General features: G+C 30.1%; 3 long non-coding RNA genes across 5 annotated transcripts; all 3 read left to right on the forward strand.

The window, feature by feature from the left end:
• Positions 1 to 716: 716 nt before the first annotated feature.
• LOC139886294 (uncharacterized) lies at positions 717 to 3,959 on the forward strand. 3 transcript variants are annotated; one of them, XR_011772390.1, is made up of 4 exons: positions 717 to 914; positions 1,016 to 1,499; positions 3,242 to 3,265; positions 3,376 to 3,959. It is a non-coding gene; the product is annotated as an uncharacterized lncRNA (long non-coding RNA). The 3 variants fall into 3 exon arrangements; XR_011772391.1 differs by having other exon boundaries at positions 717 to 1,499; positions 3,083 to 3,265; XR_011772389.1 differs by having other exon boundaries at positions 717 to 1,499.
• Positions 3,960 to 4,356: 397 nt separating this feature from the next.
• On the forward strand, positions 4,357 to 5,452 carry LOC139886297 (uncharacterized). The gene is made up of 3 exons (XR_011772393.1): positions 4,357 to 4,529; positions 4,619 to 4,752; positions 5,424 to 5,452. It is a non-coding gene; the product is annotated as an uncharacterized lncRNA (long non-coding RNA).
• On the forward strand, positions 5,446 to 7,220 carry LOC139886296 (uncharacterized). The gene is made up of 3 exons (XR_011772392.1): positions 5,446 to 5,510; positions 5,822 to 6,168; positions 6,633 to 7,220. It is a non-coding gene; the product is annotated as an uncharacterized lncRNA (long non-coding RNA).
• The last annotated feature ends 3,872 nt before the right edge of the window (positions 7,221 to 11,092 follow it).

Here is an 11,092-nt window from a genome sequence, read left to right on the forward strand (position 1 = left end):
AATAGTTTATGCATAAATGATGATACTAACTAGTTAGTAAGATAATTATTTGCTAGTTATTAAGGTAATTGTTAGTTTCTTTTAACATATTTTTAAGTCTTATTCATAGATTTTAGGGCTATTTTTAAAAAATTAGAAAATTTCTTTTGGAAAAAAATATATAATTGCATCTCTTCATTTAACCTTCTTTGAAACTAGAACTAGTTTATAAGATTAAAGCAAATTTTAAATTAAGATTTAAAATAAAACCTATATTTAAATAGAACTTATACAATGGACATTTAAATTAAAAGTATTAAAATTGCATCTATTTCAATTTTCGTCACAATTATCCGTATTATTTTTCTTGTCATAAAGTCTACATTACAACCATTTATCGAAAATGTATTTCTAAGACATACATAACATATTTAATCCCGTAAAGAGAACTTATATTAATATTAATAATAAAATTTGTTTAAGAATTTAAATTTTATATTTTAATAATAATCATCATCATTCTTATCTTATATATAATAACAAAACACTTTTGATGTAATCTTTGATTTAAAAAAAAAATAACTTGAAAAAATAACAGCCCTTAGATTAGGAAAAACTTGATTAATCTCAGCCCTTGAAAATCTGTTGACGTCATTAGGGATTTTTAGCTGCGGTTAAGCTGACTAATTACTTATAATACCCTTGAATAACCAAATTGTAACTTCCTGATTGAAAAACTGCTGAACCCACGATCTTGCAGTTATGATGGAAAAAAAACAGATCATGCTATTATAAATATCAGTTTAGGGTTCGCACACTCATGGTGAAATACAATTGCATATGAACTATCAGACAATCCGTTCAAATCCAGCGATGTTGCGGCATGTAAGATAACAGTCACATACTTCTCCGATCGATTCTATACATCAAAATACGTAAGTAAACTTCTGTTCCTAATTTAAGTTCATCACAAATCGATTGTTGAATTCAATTTTTGTTTTCTTGTCATTCTAAAATATTAGGGTTTTTATTTCAGATTAACATGGTTAGACGATTACTCTGATGTCGTACTGTCAAAATAAGATGATATATTGAATTTAGGTCGATCTTTTTTATTTAGTAATCTCGAGATTGAATTGGTATTACTGAAATAATTGTGGTATAGTGATACGATTTGTGTTGGATCTTTATGGATTTTAATCTAAAAACCTCAGCCTTTTGTCGGAGAAGATGGCCGAAAACTGAAGCAATCGACCACGCTACTACCACTAATTTATCCGTTAGAATTTTACGCACCTAATGGTATAAATTTTGTAATCATCCGATTGTATTAATTCTTTTTGCCCTAATTTTCTCTTTTGATTCAACCACGGTGACAACGATGTCTATGATGAATTCGAAGATGAGTTCAATTGTTACAGAGACAGAAGGAATCGGAGGTTTGTGGTGGTTGTAACAATTACGTTGGTGTTTGTCGATGGTTTAATATAATCGATTGTTTGCCCAGATTCAAGTTCCCGGTAATCAAACCTTTTTTTAGCTTTCTAACGCTGTATTCTCGAGTTTATTTTTGCAAAGAAAGGAAAGGAGAGGGAAGGATAGAACATTAATCAAGCATTTTTTAGTTTTTTTTATGATAGAAAGGAGAGGAGAAGAGTGGGTTAGAGGGGAAAACTTGTGGGCTTTTAACCCTTCTTACTATCAGCTCAATTTTGAGGTGATTGGAAGGGATTGTCTTTTTTACTCATAAAAAAAACATTACATCAACTATCGTAATACGTACATTCACCATTATGTAATTATACTTGAGGGATTATCGTACAAATGACCAATTATCGTACAACAGCTATCATACATGTATCATTTTCTCTCATCACATCATTAATTTATTTATTATTTTAGTTAATAATTAATACTCCGTATATAATTCAATTGTATGAAAAATAAATTCATAGTTTTAATAACAATATATAATACTCCATATAAATAATACTCCGTAAATAATATACTGTAGCGAAGGTGTAAAAAGACCAAAATACCCTTGCCCGGTTACTGTTATACTGTAGCGAAGGTGGTGATGTGGTGGAATATGTTTGGTGGGCTGTGTCCATAATTAGTATATAGTATAGTACAGCACCTTAAATATTTATTTTTTTATTCGTTGATTGTAGTTATTTATTGTGAATAGCTTTTATTTGTTTATAGTGTTAATTTATACAACTCAAGAATAAATATAGATAGTTATTTATTTTCTTTTCTTTTACTTTCACTCCAACTCAAGAATACACATAAACTATTTTAAATTACTATCCTTTCCATCCTTATTGTCTCAATCCCTTTCCACCCCACTCCTTTCCGCTTTAAAAAAACTCGAGAATACAGCGTAACTTTATATGTATGGTTATGGTTATTGTTGTTTAGTGTCTTTTTCATCTGTGCGTTTTTTAAATTTTTTAGTTGAATTAGTGCATTTGTAATTCATTATATGGATGTTATTAATGTTATCTATATCAAAGAAAAGAAACCTTTTAATGTTTGATGAAAAAGATCCTAACTGTGATCTAATTATATGATTGTTATGTGATTATAATGTATTTTTTATTTAGGAGTTCTATAAGTTTTGAGCTTTAGCGGAATTAGTGCATACTCGATTCTTGATTTTTACTGTTTTCATGTCAGTATTAGATCATTAGGATATCATAAAACCCATTTTATCCCTTTTGGTGTTGTTTATTGAATAAGTTGCTAACTTTGATCTGGTTAATGTAATCTTTATGTCTGATTATACTGTATTTGATCTGGGATTTCGATAAAGTTTTGAACTTTACTAGAATTGATGCATTCAGTTCCCTTTAGTCTAGATTCTAGAATGTATTTGATCTGGAAATTTCCGTAAATGTTTAATATTCATTAGGATCAGAGTACAGAGTATGTGCCAATTCAAATCCAGAGGAAGATAGGTGTTTATTTATTTGTGTTTTTTGTGTTTGTGGTCTAGATTGTTTGTTTCTTGGTTAGTGAAGTTAAAATTTGATGGAATATCGAGTTAATAATTATCTTACTCTTGCAGTTAATAACTTAATACGGTTGATTTTTTTTTTAGCATGGTTGAAAGCTAAAATCTGTAAAATGCTATAAATTCGGTGACATTTGGAAACGTACATTACAAAGATTGATTGAGAGTTTGGGATGCATGTACAGTTAGATTCTTGAAATATGTAAACTTGGATTGGTCATTGATATCTTTTTTCATATATTGCAGGCTTGACAAATCTTTCAGTTAAAGGTAAGTATTCATTGTATACGGTTAAGTAGATATTTAGTTTCGTATCATTGTTATACTTATCGTCTACTTCAAGTTCTAAAGATTCTATCGCATTATTACCTAAAATCCAGATTGAGGGAAGGATGATCTAGATCTAAAGGAAGAAATGGAGAAGCAATTTCTGAATTTACTATCAAAAGAACTAAAATTGTAAGAAACAATTAGTTAAGAATACATTCATCAATGAACATTACATTTGGTGAAGCAAGAAGAGTGGCCGCACAGTACCAAAAAGAGGCTGAAAAATGAAACACTGCAACCGAAACATGTGAACAAGTGAGAGAACAGGCCGAAGCCGCAATGAGACAAGAAAAGAATATAACTGCTTTATGGGAACAAAGAGCTAGACAACTTAATTCATAATGATGTCATTTAGGTTTCTAATCAGCAGTTACGCAACATAATTACCTCAGTTACTCTCAAATTCACTGAATTTAAGATCGGTTTTCACATAATTGGGTTTAGAAGCGGTTTTCAACAGTTTAAGAAGGGTTTCGTCAACAACATGGGGATCGTTACTTGTGGTTTAAACTCACATTCAACAGCAAAAAATTTATTATCACTATCCATAAAATCACTCAAAGAATAAAATTGATGCAAACTTCATCCAATTCGAAAAAAATGATTGAAATCATTCAAAGATCGGTCTGGAATCATACATCTCGACGGTGGTACGTGACTTTCTGAAATTTTATAAATTTTGAATAGTACTACATTATTAATTAATTCAGTTAGGGTTTATGCATCTCAGTTGTGATAGGTGTTAATTTATTTAGGGATATTGAATTTGGTTTCAACTTAATCAATATGGTTTAGCGTTAATTAGTTTGTTACTATTCATCTTGATCTTATTTGATGAATGCTTTAATTTAATGCTATTTTTGTTAATTTCTATATGATTTATGCTATTAATTTGCACCTAATTTGCTTTAATGTTTTTGATGATCAAGATGATGCAGATGATAAATCCCCTCCAATGTTCAATTTTTAAAATTTCATAAAATGTATATAAATATGAATGTCACTTTACTGATACAATCTAACCATATCTAATATTCTTTGAAATATCATGGTAGAGGAAGGAGAATTCACACCACTGAACCAACTCAACAATCCGAGAAGAGACTGGCGAGTTCGTATTAAGGTGTTTGTCACATGGAAAAATACATACTTTAACAATCCGCATTCGTCTATGTCTTTTTAGATGATCTTAATTGACTTCGAGGTATGATTTATTTTACGTTTTTTGTTATTTTATATAGAGTAATACAGTGAATATATTTTGATATGTGAATTAATATTTCATTTTTATAGTGTGAATATATTGTTACTGGTTTCCTATCATTATGAATCTTCTTACTTGAATGATGGGTAAGATGACATATTTGGCAAAAAAACGAAGAAAGCATGAGGACATGAATTTGTGGAAGAAAACAAAAGATAAGAAGGTGTGTATATTGGATACTTGTTTGTTATTTTTTGTATCTACAAATGTTTTAGTTGAGGTTTTTATTAATTAAAAATTATAACCGTGTTTATTTGGAAAACTGTGGCTTATCATGCTTGAATTAGAATAATGGTGTAAAGTAGGATTCTACGGTTTAGTGACATATAAGTAGTTGTTATAAAGTAGTGTTTTTAGGAAATTGAGGACTTTGATTTGGTCAGGTAGTTAGCTTCACTTACATGAGATTATTTTTGCAAGCTCATAAGATAATAACTAAGAAATTGCTTGTAAGAAATAGACGGGTTGATTCCCCACAAATACATTGTATTTATAGTAAAAGTTGAGTTTTTTGTTGTTATCGTGTTGGTTGTGTTATATTTGATAACTAACAGACAATGACGTTCATCTCATCGATCCAGATGAATATGAAACTAGAGCGTGGTTGTTTGGTAAAGAATTTTTTTTATATGCTTTTAGTTTTATCCATGTATAAAGTAAAATCTGCTATAAAGTCAACGGTCAACAAGCTTTCACTCTTCGGCTATTACAGTTAAATATCATATATTTATAGTATTATTGTAGTTATAATTTTTTATAATAATAATAGTTTATCAACTCACTGGGAACATCACCGTCCCTTCAAATGTCTTATTGGTCTTTTGTTTTCTTCAGGACAAACAACCCTTCGAGCGAATTGGAGCGAATTGAAGTTACACGAGGGCAGGCTCTAGAGCTATTCTCTGATATTATTATAAACAAGTGAGTTTAATGGATTTAATAAATAGCTTTAATTAGGTTGTTTGAATTCTTTTATATATCATTTGAAGGGTATGATAAGTTATTTGATAGATTCTGATGGAATTACATTAGAACAAGCGTTATTGCTCTATGAATATTTGACAAGAGAGGGTCTCGACACTCGAATCCATATTTCCTTTCATATATAACCCCCCTCCCCCTTTCGATTAACTGTTCTTCTACAAGTTTTTCATGCACGATGTTAATGTATAAAGTTACAGTTAAATATGTTCATGAGTTTATTTCACTAAAGCTTGATCTACTATGGGCAGGTATTCGAATCGGGTTGATGATGTCAATGAATCTTTCAAACAATTTCGACGGGGATTGAATTGACCTAACATATACGAGTAGCGGTCTTGAGATGAAAGAGAGACATGATTAGAGGTCCATATAAAGTGAAGTTGACCCAGCTGATCTGCTATCTCTTCATCTAAAATTTAGTTGGGGATTTTCAACGATAAAAGAGATATCAAAGAAGCTAACAGAGACAGCTGAAGCAGCTAATAGTGTAGCATCTTCAGCTTATACAATGGATGAGCAACGGATAATTGCAACTTCAGAAGTTGACTGCTTAAAGAACGACTTGGAAAAACAAGCAGTGTCTTACCGTTGAAAGGTTCGTATATCAATTTGTTTGCCTTCTTCTTTTCATTGGTAGGCGCAACTCATTTCACAATAACAATAAAAGCTAGCGGTTCATAATTTTTTCTTTATGCATTATAATATATGTGGTTTTGGTTGAACTGACACATGTCCTATCTAATTTCATATTTTGAATTGTTAACCTGTTAAATAATCCTACTTAAATTCAATAATTTCATTAAGAATATGTAATTTGTATTAAATGGATTTGAGAGGTTGTATGCATTATATATATTGTTTGGGTGGCCTTCGACATGTTTGACTTGCTTTAACTATTTTCTCTCCTAGCTTACTGTTCTACTTTACTCATGTGACATGTCAATGATAAATATAACCTCTATCGATCTGTATATTAGTAATTTGGTTGAAATTTCCACCTCTAACTTGAACTCTACTACAATATGATAAATTTATGAATGTTATGTTGGTTTATTATAGCCAACAGATTCTGAGGAAAAGGTGATGCTTTTAACTTTTAAATGAAGAACAAGAGCAACTCATGAAGCAAAGAGACTCATCTCATCAAGAGGCACTTTTATGGCAACCTGTGCTTCCAAAAGGAAGGAAACGTGATGTAATTTTGGAAGGAGCTGTTGTCGGGGCTGAGGAAAAGGTAACGGTTACGTACTTAGAGGTTGAAGTTGCAATAAAGGAAGCAACAGTAAGAGACTGCTGCTAGAAAGAAAAATCATGAGTTTTTGGCATACAATAATGTTTTACAACTACAACTTCAAAGGTTCGTAAATCTTATTGAACCACATTGAATCTGCTTATGGTTCAAAGTGGGTATGTTAGTGTACTGCTCCGTATTGGTTAGACACGAAGCACTTTTTGTGAATATTAGATTGTTTGGGCAAAAACTATTTGTGTTTCAAATATGATTAGAATAAGTAAATAATTTTGATAATGCTCCAGTTTTTTTTAACCATTAATGTTCCAGTTATATAAAAAAATTATTTGGTTTCATAAAATGTCGCAAGTAATTTGCTATGGTGATATATTTAGCAATACAGATTCTTTAAATTGTACATGTATCTTAGTGCATGGTTATAGCATGATTTTCATTCAAATTACGTTTATATGTTGTCAACTTTTATACTCATTTACTTTGTGTGTATAAATTTAATGTTTTTGATATTTGTTACATTATTTATTATTGACATATATTTCAATACTATTACTTATTTCATTAACATAAATAACTTATTAATAGTATATTTTTACAATCTTGTATGAAAAAATATCCGCGACTGCGCGGGTTATAAACTAGTTATCAGTAATAACAAATGTTTGTTGAAATTTTTTAGATAAAAATACAATTATTATATAAAGCTTGTACAATATGCTTCAAAAATGATAATGCAGAGGCGGAGCTAGAATATTACATTAGGGGTGGCTAGAAACTTTAAAAATAATTAGAAGTAAAAAGGTAATGACAAATAATTCAAATCGGTATCTAGCAAAATTTAGGGTCTGTTTACTATTTTCTCATTAAGTCATTATATGGATACAGATGGCTATATTGATAACGAAGAGCATTATGTAGTAAGATGATAATGAAAATCAGTGTTTACGTTTATGCTGAATGATTTGTCTTAATAATAACAAAGGACTATTTTACCCTTTATATAAGTTTACTCTTTTTACGATCACACCTAACTTTACTCTTTTATATAAAGATATTTCTATGAAGAGGATATATTCAAGAAAATAAAAGAAAATTTTATATATTGTGTTTGAATATGAGAACCAAAAATTAACAATCGGTATAACATCCAATGTAATGTACTCCGTATTCAACTGATTTAGCTGTGATAAAATTTTGGAGGAAGAGCGATTGATAGAAAAAGAGGAGAAGATAGAAATTTCGGTTGGTGACATTTAAGGGCACTTTTGTAATAATAGTGTTAAAAAAACATCCATATGCAGAGGACACTAGTTTTTTGCCTGACCAATAATCTCCAAATTAATACATTGGGGAGCCAAAAAGTCTCAAAGAAACACATATGATGGATGACCGAATAATAATTCCAGGACATACAGCCCATTAAGTCTTTAATAAACAGGCCCTTACTCCAATTTAGAAGTAATCAAGATTCATAATCAATATTCATAGTTAAACATTCTATTTTTACTAGTAGGCAAAGCCCGTGCGTTGTACGGCTTGGTCTCAAATTTCAAGATTTTGATGTTAATATTTTGAAGATTCCATCATCGAGTTGGCTAAGATCCTTGATGAGTACGTCGTTGAAAATTCATGTAAAATCAGTTAGCAAACGTAAATAATCACACAAAATCTGTTTTTAGATATTATTTTAGTATAAAATTCATGATATCTTAAAGAATCGAAAGTATTTAAGTACTGCTACATATAATTTTTAGATAATGTCATGAGTACTTACCTTCACAACTCACATAAAGTGATGTTTATATAATGACGAATATTACATTGCAGTTGACAATTTTAATATTATTATGTTTTATTGTGATGTGAAAGTACAAAAAAAAAAAAAAAGTTGGATATACTACCCTTTTTACCATGATGTGCTATATTGATCAGTGGTCTTTCCAACAAACTATATAAAATTTCTCCTACATAAAGTCAAGTGAACTAAATTCTACATAACATACACATATTATATGTGTATGTTATGTAGAATTTAGTTCACTTGACTTTATGTCGGAGAAATTTTATATAGTTTGTTGGAAAGACCACTGACCAATATAGCACATTATGATAAAAAGGGTAGTAAGGTTTAACGAATAAATTTTATATAGTTTGTTGGAAAGACCACTGACATATATAATATAATAATTTAAGATAATGCAAAATTAATTCTATACCCGCTCATAAGAAACGATAAAGTTAATGATCATTTTTTTAACGAATAGGGTTAGTATCCCATTTACGATATATCACTTTATTGTCTTCTTAAGCTTGTCAAGATATAAACTAATTATTATACGGTTTATTTAAGTGTCGTAAGGTTTTGATTTCAAATTTTGCCAATTTTTGTTATTTTCCAATACACTTTAGGAGTTTTAAGTATTTCTTAAAAAATTTCTATACATTATTGTGCACTATATGAATAAACTTATAAAAGTAACAATTAGTGCGATCATGTCTTTTAAACTCATATATGATGTTTTACTCTACAAATAGTTATTATAAACACATATTAAATTAATTAATTATCTAATGATCGGATACACATCGTTACTATTGATGTAGACATCGAAGTAAATCAATTAATAACATAATTATTTTCTTAACTTATTTGTAGTTCTCTTCACAGAACAAATGACGCCAAGGAACTTCATTATATTTCACTATATATATATATTATTTATCCTATACAAAAAGCCAACACAAACAGTAAAAAGTTTTGAAAAACTATAACTAAAATATTTACCATATGTAAATATGAATTATACATCATACAACTACCATAATATGTGCTCTTAAAAAATAGAAAATAACTCGATCAAAGTATTTAAACAATAGTCGATTAATGTAAAAAGCATGTAACAATCATACCAAAGCATTAAGAGTTCTTTTGATATGATAGTAAAAATCACTATACATAGTTTGATAAAACATTGGTATAAGAATGAGTATGTGCTATAAAACTCACCTATTATGATGGTGTCAATTTATGACTTGAATATCATTTTTTATGTTCATGAGTCGGCAACCAAAAAACTCAATGGGAGTAAATTCGATTTTCATTCTCGTCATCATTATCTAAACCCTAAAAACACACACCTTAAGCTGCTTTCAAATTTGAACATTTATCTAAATTTATATGCATAGTGATTAGTGCGAGACTATTCATTATCTCAAAACTTAATACAAATTTATGTCATTCAAATAGATACATGAATCGATGTTAATTGATGAATCATTACCATCCTTGAATCAATGCTATTTATCTAATAGAAAACTAAAAGTTTTTAAGTAATTATATTAACCCTTATATACTAAATGTGGTGGCAATTTATTTATTTATTTATTTATGTTTATGTTTATGTAGTATACTAGAGTAAATGTGGTGGCAATTTATGTAGTTTTAGTTCAATTTGATTGTAGTTTTGAGTTTGCGTTCGCATTACAAACGGTCCCTCAACTTCGCCTATATTTACACAATGACCCCTCAAGTTTACACTTTCTCAGGGGTTAAAAGTGTAAATATATAATTTTATTAAAATAAAAGAAACTAATTCCACCCGAATTTATAACGGGCCCTCTCTTCTCGCTCGGTGCGAGTTAAATTTTTTCGAGACCACCGTTCAATTACGAAAAATTTTACGAACCCAACAGGACTAACTATACGCGAAACGGACAATTTTTTAAAAAACGCTAAACACAACGACAACCCGTATCTTCCCGCTCGCCACGAATTAAATTTTTTTGACGGCAGCGTCAAACTCGAAATAATTTTATGAACAAAACGAAACTAACCACGTTCAAAACGGACACTTTTTAAAAAACACTAAACACAACGACAGCCCGTATCTTTCTGCTCACCGCGAGTTAAATTTTTCCGACATCACCGTTACACTCGGAAAAATTTATTGAACAAAACAAAACTAACTACGTTCGAAACGGATACTTTTTAAAAAACGCTTAACACAACGACATCTAAAACGGCGCTTAACACATGGGCCGTGTTCCCCTCTGTAAATACACAACGCTATGTTAAATATGAATACGCAGCCCGAAAGCCCCCGCCGCAACGCGCGGGCCGGTCCGGACTAGTTTAATTCTAAGTTGTGTTAGACGGATTAAGTTAGACCCAAGTCCATTTGTGGGCTTGGGTCCATTAGGGTTTGCTTAGTTGTTAGGGTATGTGTACTCTATAAATACATTTCAATAATGAATAAATAAGGCACGGGTT

The sequence above is a fragment of the Rutidosis leptorrhynchoides genome, chromosome 1 (genome assembly GCF_046630445.1).
Source record: "Rutidosis leptorrhynchoides isolate AG116_Rl617_1_P2 chromosome 1, CSIRO_AGI_Rlap_v1, whole genome shotgun sequence".
NCBI classification, from domain to species: domain Eukaryota; kingdom Viridiplantae; phylum Streptophyta; class Magnoliopsida; order Asterales; family Asteraceae; genus Rutidosis; species Rutidosis leptorrhynchoides.